General features: G+C 44.7%; 1 protein-coding gene across 1 annotated transcript in view; it reads right to left on the bottom strand.

Moving 5' to 3' along the window:
* Nucleotides 1-14,554, bottom strand: part of STOX1 (storkhead box 1) — a 95,621-nt gene that overhangs the window by 24,728 nt on the left and 56,339 nt on the right. The window lies entirely within an intron of this gene.

Here is a 14,554-nt window from a genome sequence, read left to right as displayed (position 1 = left end):
GGGTCACAAGTATGACACAAGTGTGGGCCTGCAGCCCCAGAAGCTAAACAACTTCTGCAGACAGACAAGAGCCGAACCACCCTGGCCATGGATAAGACATCGAGCATGGTGTATCGGGCTGTATTTTTGCATTCTAATATATCTTGCCATTCTTGCTCAAATTCTTCTTCGCTAATGTCCCTGAAATGCTTTTCCCAAGACATCACAAGAACCAGTATTTCGCCTGACCAGGCGGTGGCGCAGTGGATAGAGCGTTGGACTGGGATGCGGAAGATCTAGGTTCGAGACCCCGAGGTTGCCAGCTTGAGCGCAGGCTCATCTGGTTTGAGCAAAAGCTCACCAGCTTGGACCTAAGGTCGCTGGCTTGAGCAAGGGGTCACTCGGTCTGCTGAAGGCCTGTGGTCAAGGCACATATGAGAAAGCAATCAATGAACAACTAAGGTGTCACAACGAAAAACTGATGATTGATGCTTCTCATCTCTCTCCATGCCTGTCTGTCTGTCCCTATCTATCCCTCTCTCTCTGACTCTCTCTCTGTCCTTGTAAAAATAAATAAATAAAAATAAAAAATGAACCAGTATTCCTCCAGTCACAAATAATTTTTACATTACCAATAAAGCAGTTATACTTTTATGTTTTACATTTCAGTCTATGGTTAAATTTGATTTCAATTTTGTAAATGCTGAATGGCAAAGCCAATTTTTGCAGCATCATTTGTCAAAAGAGTTTTCTTTTGTCATTTAATTGCTTTGGCACTTTAGAACATCTGTCTTGCCCTCAACCACCACCTTAGAAGGGGAAGACCTTCTTGGGCTGCTATTCATCATGGGAGCTGCACCAGATTCTGGACCCTGGGCTCTGTCAAAGGGAGCACAGGGCAGACTAGAGTCCTGTGAGGACAGACTGGGGTTTCTGCTCTGGGCAGAGAGCTGAAGGACAGCTGCCAGGATCCCTGAGCTGAGTTCTCCATATTGCAGATGCCATGTTTCTTTGAGTGCATTTCTTTTATTATCTGATACTCTAATTAAATTTCAAGGAAAAAATTAATTTTGCATAAAAATTTCACCATTAGGAAAAAGGTAATATTTACATTTTATCATATAAATGCATTTACCTTATATTTTAAAGGACCTAAACAAATTCCAAGAAGGCCTCCTCATGGAAATTAAATTCTGAGATTTAATTTGGGGTGCTTGCATTTGATTTTAAGGTCCGTAAGAGACTGTGCTACCAAATATGCAAAACAAAGAAAAGAGTTCTTGGAAATTTGGAAAGCATTCACATCAGAACTTTTTTGTGTCATACTAAAACATGAATTTGCCATAAAACTAAATTCTAGGCAAAGCTAATCCTAACATTACTTGTTTCATATTCAAAGCACAAAATGTTCTCCAGTATAAAAATGTTTAGTCCCTATAAAAGTGTATTTGTGAACTCTGCGCTAGGCAGTCTGCCAGAAATTCATGCATTACTGACCTTCAAACGGTTAAACCGAGCCACTCCAACTCTGCTAATTACCTGGACACAGGGAATCTGAACCCATCTTCTGGGGCGCCTGTATTGAATCACACTGTGGGAAAGGCATCTTCTGTGTGCATTAGAGATGACAATACAGCAGGAATAAAACAACCTGCAGGTACACTCCGGTTTAATAAAAAAGGATGTTTTGTTCTAAGTAATCCAAGAAGCTTCCCTGATTTTAAACTGTACTTTTATCCAATACAGAATTTCCAAATTCCTTTAACATTAAAATTAATCATGACCTTTTAAAAAACGAAAGTATTTGTTAACAACGTGCATCTCATCAGAGATAAGATGCTGTGCAAAAATTTCTAGGGCTTTAATAATTAGCTCTATTGTGTTATAACTTTAAAAAGGTTCAAAAATATCAAACAAAATGAGAACAAAAAGGTTTCAGACCAGTAAAACTAAGCCCCACTCCATGCCGCCCTTTTATTTTAGTAAAATAAAAGAATTCAAACACTTTCCTCCACATTTAGAAACAAGAGAGTACAAGACTCAGAAACTGGCTGCAGTCTAAGGGCAGTAAGTTTATCTACCATGTAGTTGAAATTCTTTCTCAAGAACGGTGATGTTTATTTTGGACTCCTAGACAAATGGCTCCCCTTCTGGGCAATGCCCTCAAATGAAAAGCAAAAGCTTCCTTCAGAAGGCTGGGCCATTTAACAGCACTTAGTGTTATCTTCTTTAATAACCACACTTCAACCTGTCAGGATAGGTAAATTAGCAGCCGCTTTCTTTTCAAGTGATACAACCACTAATATCCACAGTCAGTTGAGTTGCAGAGGTCTTGGGCCACTTACCACAGAGACCCCATGATCTGGTTGTCAGGAGAGATACAGAGTTGGCCCTCCTTTCAGGGAGCCGTTTGAGCTTCTAGCAGCCTTCTCTCATGACCACCACCCTCACTTTGGTTAGAAATACAAGGACTACGGACTGGGAGGGAGGATGTGAATGACTCAAACCCCCGGGTTTTTTAAAAGCATTAAAAGTCATTCACATTCAGTCTCAAAGCCTTTCTGGCCCTGTGATGTCCCTTCCTAATCTCTCTTCCTCTCAACGCTCCCACTTTGGACACGTTAATGACTTTACCCAACTGTGTAGTTTTCTAAGGCTGTCAAAATAAACTACCATAAACTCAGTGGCTCAGAACAACACAAACGTATCATCTCACTGTCCACAGGTCCGAGGGTCTGTGGGCTCTCTGCTTTAGGTCTCAGGGCCTGGGCTGTAACTGAAGGCTCTGGGGAAGACTCTGCTTCCATACTCATTGAGATTTTTGGCAGAATTCAGTTCCTTGTGGTCACAGGCAGAGGACTGAGGTCCCTGTCCCCTTGGTGGCTATCAGAGGGGAGCCTCTTCTCAGAAATGTAACGCCATATGCATTTCTTACCATGTTGCCCCCTTTTCCTTCAAAGATAGCATCTTACTATCTTCACACTCAGGTAAGGTAGGCTCTTCTGTTGCTTGTTGCTTTCTTCTGCTTTCAGCCAGAGAAAGTTCTCTGCTTTTAAGGGCTGGTGTGATGAGACTGGGCCTATCCAGATAATCTGGGATAATCTCCCTCCCGTCTATAACCTAACCACATCTATCTGTCTGCAAAGCCCCTTTTGCCACCTAAGATAACATATTCACAGGCTCCAGGGATTCAGGTACAGACATCTCTGGGGGATCACACTGCCTACCACACCAGGTATAAGGGTTGGGGCAAGGAATAGCTGAGGGGAGAGGCACAGATTGTAAAGTGCTGTAGTCCCTGTATCTCCTAAAAATGACCATGCAGAAAAACATCCCCTCTTCGCCCTCCAGGCAAACCTGGGACTGATTTAAGATGAACCCTCTTCCTGAGATGCTGGAGGCCATACAAGCAGTGACAGTGATGGGTAGCTCTCATTGCTCAGTCATGGTGGCAAATATAAAAGACTACTGTACAACTCTTCCCATAAGCAGCCTGAGGTGACCTCTGAAAATGATTCACTATTCACTTGATCTGGTAACCCCCCCCAAAAAATCATGCTAATGAAGAGTTCAACTCTTCATATTCACTTTAAGAACAGTTATGAAACTGCCCAGGCCATCAAGGGTAGGCATATCTGAAAAACCGCCAAGTATCTGAAGGACGTCACTTTACAGAAGCAATGTGTACCAATCTGTCATTATAACGGTGGAGATGGTAGGTGTGCCCAGGCCAAACAGTGAGACTGAACACAGATTTGGTGGCCCCAAAAGTGCTGAATTTTTGCTGGACACTTAAAAATGCAGAGAGTAATGCTGAACTTAAGCGTTTAGATGTAGATTCTCTAGTCATTGAGCACATTCAAGTGAACAAAGCTCCCAAGACACTGACACCGTACAGAATTTACAAAGTTTACAGGCAGATTAACCCTGAGCTCTCCCTGCCGCATTGAGAGGATCCTCACTGAAAAAGAGAAAGTTGCCTGACCAGGTGGTGGCGCAGTGGATACAGTGTCAGACTGGGATGCAGAAGACCCAGGTTCAAAACACCGAAGTCAGTGGTTTGAGCGTGGGATCATAGACATGACCCACTGGTTGCTGGCTTGAGCCCAAAGGTCACTGGCTTGAGCAAGGGGTCACTCGCTCTGCTGTAGCCCCCAGGTCAAGGCACATAGGAGAAAGCAATCAATGAACAACTAAGGAATTGCAACGTAGAACTGATGCTTCTCATCTCTCTCCCTTCCTGCCTGTCTGTCCCTGTCTGTCCTCCTCTCTATCTCTTTGACTCTGTCACACACACACACAAAAAGAGCAGATTGTTCTTAAACCAGAAGAGGAGGTTGCACAGAAGAAAAAGACGTCCCAGAAAAAAAAAAAAAAAACACTGTACAAAACCCAGCAAAAATTTTAGCCCAAGGTTGTTATTTAAATAAAGGTAAATAAAAGTTCCTTGTATTGAGGAAGCTGTCCTTTATATACACATAGTCTTTTTTTTTTCATTTTTATTTTATTTATTCATTTTAGAGAGAAAGAGAGCAAGAGAGAGAGAGAGAGAGGAGCAGGAAGCATCAACTCCCATATGTGCCTTGACCAGGCAAGCCCAGGGTTTCAAACCAGCAACCTCAGCGTTCCAGTTCGATGCTTTATCCACTGCGCCACCACAGGTCAGGCTATATACATATAGTCTTATGTTACAAATGAGCATTACATTGGAGGTCTAGCAATCTGATAGGGTTCTACTCCAGAGCCAGTCAGTGGCTCTGAGTAAGTCACCTCTCTGGCTCCCAGTTCCCTTGGCTATAAATGAGGGGCTGATCTAGATCAGCATTTCCCAAAATGTATCCTGTGGGAAATTCATTCCATGAAATACTCTGCAAGAAAAAAGGTTTCGAGGTTGAATCTTTGAGAAATGCTGCTAGGAGTCACAGTGGCACTGTTAAAGGCTTTGAGAACTATAATGAACAACCTAGTTTAAAACAATGCTCCCCAATCATATTTGGCAACCATCCTTTTTCTGCAATACCTATTATTACCCTTCAGTTAAGACTTCTCTCCATTCAAACTGACCTCTCCCTGAAAGTCTGTACTTTCTCATCTCTACAACCATGTCCTTATTTCTTCCACCTAAAGCACTCTTCCCCACACCTAAGTATTTAAAAGTCCTGTCATGAGCCTGGCTTAAATACTGACTGGCTCTCCCATGGATTATTCTCTGATCCCATCAGAGGGAGATACATTCTCTTTCCTACATGGATCAATTAAGAAAAATTTAACAAGCTCTGGCCGGTTGGCTCAGTGGTAGCATGTTGGCATGGTGAGTGGAAGTCCCAGGTTCAATTCCCAGCCAGGGCACACAGGAGAAGTGCCCATCTGCTTCTCCACCCTTCCCCTTCTCCTTTCTGTCTGTCTCTTCCCTTCCTGCAGCCAAAGCTCCATTGGAGCAAAGTTGGCCTGGGTGCTGAGGATGGCTCCATAGCCTCTGCCTCAGGTGCTAGAATGGCTCAGGTTAGAATGAAGCAACACCCCAGATGGGCAGAGCATCGCCCCCTGGTGGGCATGATGGGTGGATCCCAGTCAGGCAGATGCAGGAGTCTGTCTCTCTGTCTCCCCACTTCTGACTTCAGAAAAATACAAAAAAAAAAAAAAAAAAGAAAGAAAGAAAGAAAGAAAAATTTAACAAGTGGCTACCATAGTATATATAGCATTAGGTACTTAAAAAACTGATAGTAATAGCAAAGTTCTTTGTCCCTTATTGAGCAAATATTCATTGAGTACCTACTGTATGGTAGTCACTGGGTTTTCAACAATGAAGAGGACACAGTCCTTGCCCTCAAGGGGCTCTGATTCTAGTGGAAGAACAGCGCTTAGAGGCAATCATAACCCAACAATAGGGCTACAATTGGTAAGATTGGAACTCAGTATTCCTGGGTTCTCCTCATGAATGCTATTCTAAGAAGAGGGTAGATGTTAGGGCAGGACTATCATAAGAAAGAGCCAGATGTGTCCCTATGGAGCCTTGGGGTACCTAAGGCAGCACAGGATAATAAAAGGAGCCCTGGAATTGGTCAGGCAGACCTGGACTCAAATCCTCCACTTCTACTTACAGACCGTGTGCCCTCTTCAAGTTGTCATTAGTGACCATAACGGTTCAATATGATTAACAGTATCTGGCTCAAAGGTTATTGTGGGAAAATATCCAAAAGTACCTGGAATAAGATTTGACATACGGCCTGACCTGTGGTGGCGCAGTGGATAAAGCATCAACCTGGAAACGCTGAGGTTGCCGGTTCAAAACCCTGGACTTGCCTGGTCAAGGCACATATGGGAGTTGATGCTTTCTGCTCCTCCCCCCCTTCTCTCTCTCTCTCTCCCCTCTCTATAATGAATAAAAATAAATAAAAATTAAAAAAATAAAAAAAATAAAAAAGATTTGACACACATTAGTTATTCTACCAATACTGGCACTCTTTAACTTTTCTTCCCAAAATAGGGACATTAAACTTAATCATCCCTTGGTCCATGTCATTATTAGTACATCAAGTTTTTATTGTAAGGCATTAGTTTGCACATGGAGAGATTTCTTAGCCATTTTTGACTTTTGTTTTCCCAATTCTCATAGCCTAACTGACCAGATACCAGTCCTGACCATGATCTGGAGAAAATCTAGGAAAAGACAATTAATGTTGGCAAAGCTTTGTTCTATTTGGTAATATTTTATTGTGACCCTTGTGGCAGATATTGTAGGACTGGCACATGTAAGACATATTCCCAATCTCCTTTTTCCTTGCCTTCCTCTACTGTGGAGGCAGGAGAGTGTATTACCCGACTTCCCAGACTCACTTTAAACTAGCAGACATGATTGTGGTTAACGAGATAAAGGCTGGCATTGCCTGGAGAGCCCTCTCAAGGAAAAGGCCCTTCTTTCATCTTTTGCCCTTTCATTTAAAAACCCCCAAAAACCAAACCAACAATAAAACACCTTTATTTATTGATTTTAGAGAGAAAAATAGGAAGATAGAGGAGAGACAGGAACATCAATCGATCTGTTCCTGTATGTGCCCTGAACTGGGATCAAATCGGAAACCTCAGCGCTTCAGTACAATGCTCTAACCCAGTGGTCCCCAATCCCCGGGCCGCAGACCGGTAGTGGTCCGTGGGCTACTTGGTACTGGTCCACAGAGAAAGAATAAATAACTTACATTATTTCCGTTTTACTTATATTTAAGTCTGAACGATGTTTTATTTTTAAAAAAATGACCAGATTCCCTCTGTTACATCCGTCTAAGACTCACTCTCGACGCTTGTCTCGGTCATGTGATAACATTTATCCGTCCCACCCTAAAGGCCGGTCCGTGAAAATATTTTCTGACATCAAACCGGTTTGTGGCCCAAAAAAGGTTGGGGACCACTGCTCTAACCAACAGACCTATCTGACCAGGGCTACCCTTTCAGTTTCTTTTCTTTTCTTTTTTTTTTTTTTTTGTATTTTTTCTGAAGCTGGAAACAGGGAGGCAGTCAGACAGACTCCCGCATGCACCCGACTGGGATCCACCCGGCACTCTCACCAGGGGGCGATGCTCTGCCCATCCAGGGCGTCGCTCTGTCGCGACCAGAGCCACTCTAGCGCCTGGGGCAGAGGCCAAGGAGCCATCCCCAGCGCCCGGGCCATCTTTTGCTACAATGGAGCCTCGGCTGCGGGAGGGGAAGAGAGAGACAGAGAGGAAGGAGAGGGGGAGGGGTGGAGAAGCAGATGGGCGCCTCTCCTGTGTGCCCTGGCCGGGAATCGAACCTGGGACTTCTGCACGCCAGGCCGACGCTCTACCACTGAGCCAACTGGCCAGGGCTACCCTTTCAGTTTTGATTCCTTTTTCCAGCTTGAATGTTGAAGAGGATGCAGCCATCTTGTGACTATGAGGTGACAAGCATGACATCAAAACCACCCACTAAGGAAGGCAAAGCCAAAACAAAGAGCCCAGTTGCCTGGGCTTTGCTGACCTAGTGTGCTGACCCCAGCTGACAGCCTCCGAACTTTTTATTAAGACACAAATCTGACTAGGTGGTGGCACAGTGGGTAGAGCATTAAACTAGGACACAGAGGACCCAGATTTGAATCCTCAAGGTAACCGGCTTGAGCATGGGTTTATCCAGCTTGAGTGTGGGCTCACCAGCTTGAGTGCAGGGTCACTGGCTTGAGCATGGGATCATAGACATGACCCCATGGTCGCTGGCTTGAGCCCAAAGGTTGCTGGCTTGAAGCCCAAGGTCGTTGGCTTGAGCCCAAGGTGCTGGTTTGAGCAAGGGGTCATTCGCTCTGCTGTAGCCCCCCAGTCAAGGCACATATGAGAAGCAATCAATGAATAACTAAGGTGCCACAAGAAAGAATTGATGCTTCTCATCTCTCTCCCATCCTGCCTGTCTGTCCTTATCTGTTCCTCTCTGTCTCTCTCACTAAAAAAAAAAAGACAAATCTACTGTTCATTTGTTCATGCCACAAGACACATCTCTAACCAAAATACTTAGTCAAAGGCATTTGACATTTATTTCCTCCTCATAATTTCTGCTGTGGGCAGAAATCTTTGTCTTAACAAAGCCCTGATTACAACTTCTGGGTCTTATACCAGCCAATGCTTGTATTTTAGCATCTTAACTGCTGTGAAACTAGAATGACATCCTGACAGGTATTTACAGAACAGATGTCAGGACTCTGACTGCTTTGCCCGTACCGCGTCAAGTCTAGGCTACGCTCATGCTGCTAATTTTTAACTGCCAGGGAAACTTGTACAAAAAAAGTTCTAGTAGGCACTCTTCCCCTGATGAGGAAGGATTTGCTTATTGTATGTAGAAATCACAGAGGGGAAGATAAGAACTATCACAGCTGTACAACCCACTCTCAAAATGGGTATCTACAGTTACAGCCCTGAGAACAGGATGCCTTTCAATCTCTCCCGAAAGGAAAACTTGTGAAATGGAGCCCAAAGGCAGTATCACAGTTAACATCAATGTAAGATTACCTCAGGATTTAAAGAGACAAATAATGAATAACCCCACTTATATTTCAGAGGTGGGGAATCCTTGCTATTTGTGGAAGAAAGGAGCAATTGGTCTCGAAAGAGCCTGGATCCATCCAGGCCCCAGGTTTCGGGGGGGGGGGGGTCTGTGTGCTGGAAGATTGAGTCCAGCAGAGGCCTCCTGCACCAATGACTGGAGAATTCTGTGGTGATGGGGGCTGGGAGAAAGGTCTACTTAATTAAATCATGAGATGAGAACACACTTAACACTGCCTTTTATCCCAGACTGTACACACGCACACATATATACTTTATCAAAAGCATGACAAAAACTGCAGCCCTGTCTGCTCCCCTCCTATTGATGACAGTGGGGGTTGGTGACTGACTCAGAGTAAGGGACAGGATCTTCCCCAGAAGCCATGACCAGAGGTGCTGCCTCAGCAGGGCCGCTCAGCGCAGTCGGCCACCCTCTCTCCTACCTCTGAACTGCTCATGCCCCAATCTGGAAAGCATCACTGCACTTCTGCATCAATGGTCCCTTTCACTGCTCCCAGACTGTCTGCATGCTCCAGCTGCTTTCAACTTGATTACAGACTCTCCTGGCCTCCTGAAATATTAACTTCTAAAAGATAAAAGCCACTCTGGGGATACAATTCACATAAATGTAGTTTTACTGAGAAGCACTTCTAGGCTGTTAGACACGTTAAAGACAAACTTCTCGCCTGACCAGGGGGTGGCACAGTAGATAGAGCGTCGGACTGGGATGCGGAAGGACCCAGGTTCAAGACCCCGAGGTCGCACCAGCTTGAGCGCGGGCTCATCTGGCTTGAGCAAAAAGCTCACCAGCTTGGACCCAAGATCGCTGGCTCCAGCAAGGGGTTCCTCAGTCTGCTGAAGGCCCGCGGTCAAGGCACATATGAGAAAGCAATCAATGAACAACTAAGATGTCGCAATGAGAAACTGATGATTGATGCTTCTTATATCTCTCCTTTCCTGTCTGTCTGTCCCTCTCTCTGACTCTCTCTCTGTCCCTGTAAATAAATAAAAACAAACAAACAAAAAAAAAAAACAAAGACAAACTTCTCAATTTTAAGACTGTGAATTCCCTTTTCTTCAGCGCAGACGTCTTCATGTTAAATCTGGGCAGATGTGACTCTGACTTAGCAGAACTTTAGCATATTGTCACAAGGTCACTGCCTTAGAAATGAAATGGAAAGTTTGCCACCCTGAGAAATCTTATTCAATTTTTTTTTCAGAGAGGAGAGAGAGAGAAGGGAGGGGAGGAGCAGGAAGCATCAACACTCATATGTGCCTTGACCAGGCAAGCTTAGAGTTTTGAACCGGAGACCTCAGTGTTCCAGGTTGACGCTTTATCTCACTGCGCCACCACAGGTCAGGCTACACCCTCAGAAATCTTAAAAGAGGCTGCAGGTCTTGCTTAATATCAGCAGCTCTAACCTCTACATGTGAGGGTCATCTGATCACTGCTTCCAGGAGCCGACCACCTACTTACTTCCACTAAGCCATCCATTACTGTACCTTTGACCCAGGACAAACAGACGTTTTCTCAGATTACATTCTGGTAGAAAGGGTGTGGGCTTGTGCATATCACGTTGTGTGCCCAGGGTCCATCAGCAGAGATCATCTGGCCTCTCCCTTTGCCTCAACACAGACACGGCTCCCCAACCCCACTCAGAACACACGCACATACTCTGTTCCTCACTCACTTGGGTTTCAAAGAGCCAGTACTCCCGCTACCAACACGCTGAAGATTTTCTCAATGCCTGCTCACATCACCAACTACCCCCTCAACTTCCCACTGCCACCTCAGGCTTTAAGCCTGGCAGCCCAAAGCACGGTGCCTCAACTCAGACATAGACGAGCTAAGCCAGTTCTTAAGGAACTGCCTGGAGCAACACAGGCTGCTGGGTCATGGAAGTCATGCATCCCTTCTGCTTCCAAAGTGGCCCAATGGAGCACACTGTTAGCAAGAGTTGAGGCTTTCTGGTAAATCTTGCTGGAATGTTGGGATCCTCAGCTAAGTGAATTTATAACTATATCATATAAAAAATAATATAAATGGAGCCACTTTAAAATGGAGTCAAGCTGCCATCACACAGCACTGCCTTGCACATCTTATACCGCAAACCTTTGGAATGTTAAAACAGGACAAAATAACCTTTGGACTAGTCCTAAAGCAACATTGTGTCTCAAAGAACTATTCGCAAAGACAATAGGAAAGCAAATGTTATGACTACTGGACTGATGACTATGAACTGAAAATTAAAAACAAGCATCACTATGTTAGTTTAGCAGCACCTTCTAACTGGAACTCTATATGGGTTTCTGCCTGAATCAGTGCTTCTTGAATTACTATTCTCTTTTTATCTCAAATAGATGTTGCTGCCTCTCACTTTGGCCTTTTATCTTTAGGTTAACAATAGTTAACCCGCAACCATGAACATGAGCGGTAGGAAATGAATGTATTGTAATACATGAGAATGTTTTATATTTTTAATGTTATTATTATTATTTTTAATTAAAGATTTGTCTGCGAGCCAGATGCAGCCATCAAAAGAGCCAAATCTGGCTCACGAGCCATAGAGGTTCCTGACCCCTGGGATAGAGCATTGATCTGAGATGCTGAGGACCCTGGTTCTAAACCCCGAGGTTGCTGACTTGAGTGCGAGCTCATTTGGCTTGAGCAAGAGTTCACCAGCTTAAGCGCAGAGTCACTGGCTAGAGTGTGGGATCATAGATATGGCTGGCTTGAAGCCCAAGGTTGCTGGCTTGAGCAAGGGGTCAGTGGCTCAGCTGGAGCCCCCCCCCCCCCCGTAAAGGCACATACGAGAAGGCAATCAATGAACAACTAAAGTGCCAAAACTACGTTGATGCTTTTCATCTCTCTCCCTGTCTGTTTGCCTCTCTCGTTAAAAATAAATAAAGAGAGAGAGAGAAAGGGAGAAAGGAAGGAAGAAAGAAATCAATATCAAGGCAGAACAAGTCAGCAAAGCACAAATATTTGATTAAAGTGAAATTCACATAGGGAGTGCAGGCAGACTGAGAAGTGAGTCGCCAGAAGGGTTTCAGGGCTAGGCTTATATTTTGGGCTAGTGGAGAGGAACTCATGAAGGAGTAGATCTGGGTGGAGTAGAGGCAGAGCAACTGAGGCATGGCCTTCCAAAGGGGAAGGGGGAACTTTTTACCTTACTTGGTCCTTTCCAGAACTGTCATGGCATCAGTGCATGATACAGTACTGATTGATCTTTCTGCAATGTTAATGATACTGTTAGCATAGGTAGATAGTATTAATAAAGGAAAGGAGCTCAGGGAATCAGACATTAAGAATAATATAGTGGGACACTGACTCAGATATTTGGCCTGCTTCACTACAAAGTTGCAGTCTTCATTGGCTCCCCAGGGGACCACTGCATCCTCACCCTCAGGACCTAACCCCCCGAATAGGGCAGGAAGGACTGGTACTGGTAATTAGCTAGGATTACCCAAGAAAAGATAAAACAATAAAGGGGAAATCCCTCTGCAAGGCACATGCTCAGGAGAAGCCAAGATGTCACAGGGGGATGGTCCTTCTACTATGAGGCATGCACAATAAGAGCCTAGATGGCAACCACAGAGGCCTGTCTGTCCAGTCTAAGCAAAGGATCGGACTGGGTAAGAAACACAGAATCCCAGAGATCTAGGAAATGTATTGGTTAGTGGGAGGGCACAACACCAGCCCATAAGGATTGGGAAGTTGATTGGTTAGTTTGAAAGAGAGCCTGGTCCTTCCTAAGATCAAGAGAATATAATCCATCTAACAAAAGCAAGCTGTCTCTCTTGCTCAGTAACACATGTTCATTCATCCATTCTCTCCATACAGCAGCTGTGTGGGCTTAGCAGCTGCCTGGGGCCAAGACATGCAGGTTCCAAGCACAAGTTTGGATATAATAATGCAGTGCCAGCTGGAGTGCAGTGAGGGCTAGAGATTACACTAGCCAGACGGACAAAGGCTGAACTGGACTAAGTTTTGGCATAGCACAAAGTTTCTGGACATTGGCCCTATTTCTGGACTTGATAAAGACAAGGCTGGACATCTACTGCGGGACAGACGGAGATGAGGCATGGGGAACCTGGGGCAGCCTTCTATTTCTATCCCAGTAAATCTTACACCTCAACCTCCCATGTATGGGTCCCTGAAAATGCTTTTCTCACAACTCCATGAAAGGACCCCATTCCACTGGCAACAGTATTATAATGGCATTATAATTGGCTACAGGACACCTTTCATTCAGGGTGCCTGGCCGAGTTGGATAGAAGTGGTCCTTGCTTGTCTCTGTGGCTTCACTGGTAAGCTTGTTTCCCCTAGCAAGCCTGTTCGTGTGCAAAGGGTGAGGGAGGCGCTGCCCAGTGCCTCTACCGGCTATCCTTCCTCAGAGGGAAAGTTAGGCCCAAGCCCTTGGAGATAGTTCCAGGACATAAAACCCACAGCCACCAGGGTTGTTCTGCTCCTGCAGAGATATATTTATATTCCAAAATGTTAAAGGGAGAACCCAGGATCCTTTCCAACCTGTCTCCAAGCAACACAAGGTTTTCTCCCTCCTTTTTGGACAGAAGGAAGCAGCTGACTCTTTCACCTGTGTAAAAGCAAAGAAAATTCATTCTTCTTCATCCCTCACCTATGGAGTGTGTGATGACCATAATGGAGATTTTTCCATCTGGCTTTCATCACATAGCCTCAGGGGTAAGCACTGGGCAAGGGGTGCTGATAGTTATAACTGTTAACATAATAATTATTGTGTGATTAATAACTAATCTGTCTCTGATCTAGAACACTTTGTGCATTCAGCATAAAATTAATAAACATGAATATTAAAAGGCCAATAATTATGGCAGCAAGAATGATGGGGTCCCTGTTTGTCACCTCCTCTATTGGGAGAAACAGATGAGAGCCCTGAGGCTGTCTAGCAGAATTTGAATTATATCCATGGGAACAAGCAGCAGATCTGTCCAAAGGACTGGGAAGTTTGTTAGCCAGGTATCAGGAGACAAACCTGGAAAATGCAGCCCGAACGACACTTTTGGATTTCGCTCTCTCCTCCAGGTGGGCCTAGAAGTTCTTAAAGGTGAGCTGCAGGTGGGAGAAGAGAAGCTTCTGTTGTTCTCTATTACGAGTAAGAGAAGAGTTAATGAGCTGCCATAGCCAGAGCAAGTCTATGAGGATTGCAGGGCTAAAATACTCAATACCACAGGGCAGTGTCTAGATTGCTACCTTGGGGACACTTCTCTGCTCTCTTCTGATCCTTAGTTCCCTTTCCACCCAGGTGATCTTCCTGTTTCAGGAGATACTTCACTAATCCCTTTACAACGGTATAAGATTTTAAATGTTGGTCATTCTGTTGGATACTAGAGAGGGAACACGGGGTAGATGGAGATGCCAAGGAGGCTTTAATAAACGTACTCTCACCTGACCAGGTGGTAGTGCAGTAAATGGAGCTTCGACCTGGGACACTGAGGACCCAGGTTAAAAAACCCCAAGGTCACCCAATTTCAACGGGGCTCACCAGCTTGAG

This window comes from Saccopteryx leptura, chromosome 9 (genome assembly GCF_036850995.1).
Source record: "Saccopteryx leptura isolate mSacLep1 chromosome 9, mSacLep1_pri_phased_curated, whole genome shotgun sequence".
NCBI lineage: Eukaryota > Metazoa > Chordata > Mammalia > Chiroptera > Emballonuridae > Saccopteryx > Saccopteryx leptura.
This window is presented reverse-complemented; position numbering and strand designations above follow the sequence as displayed.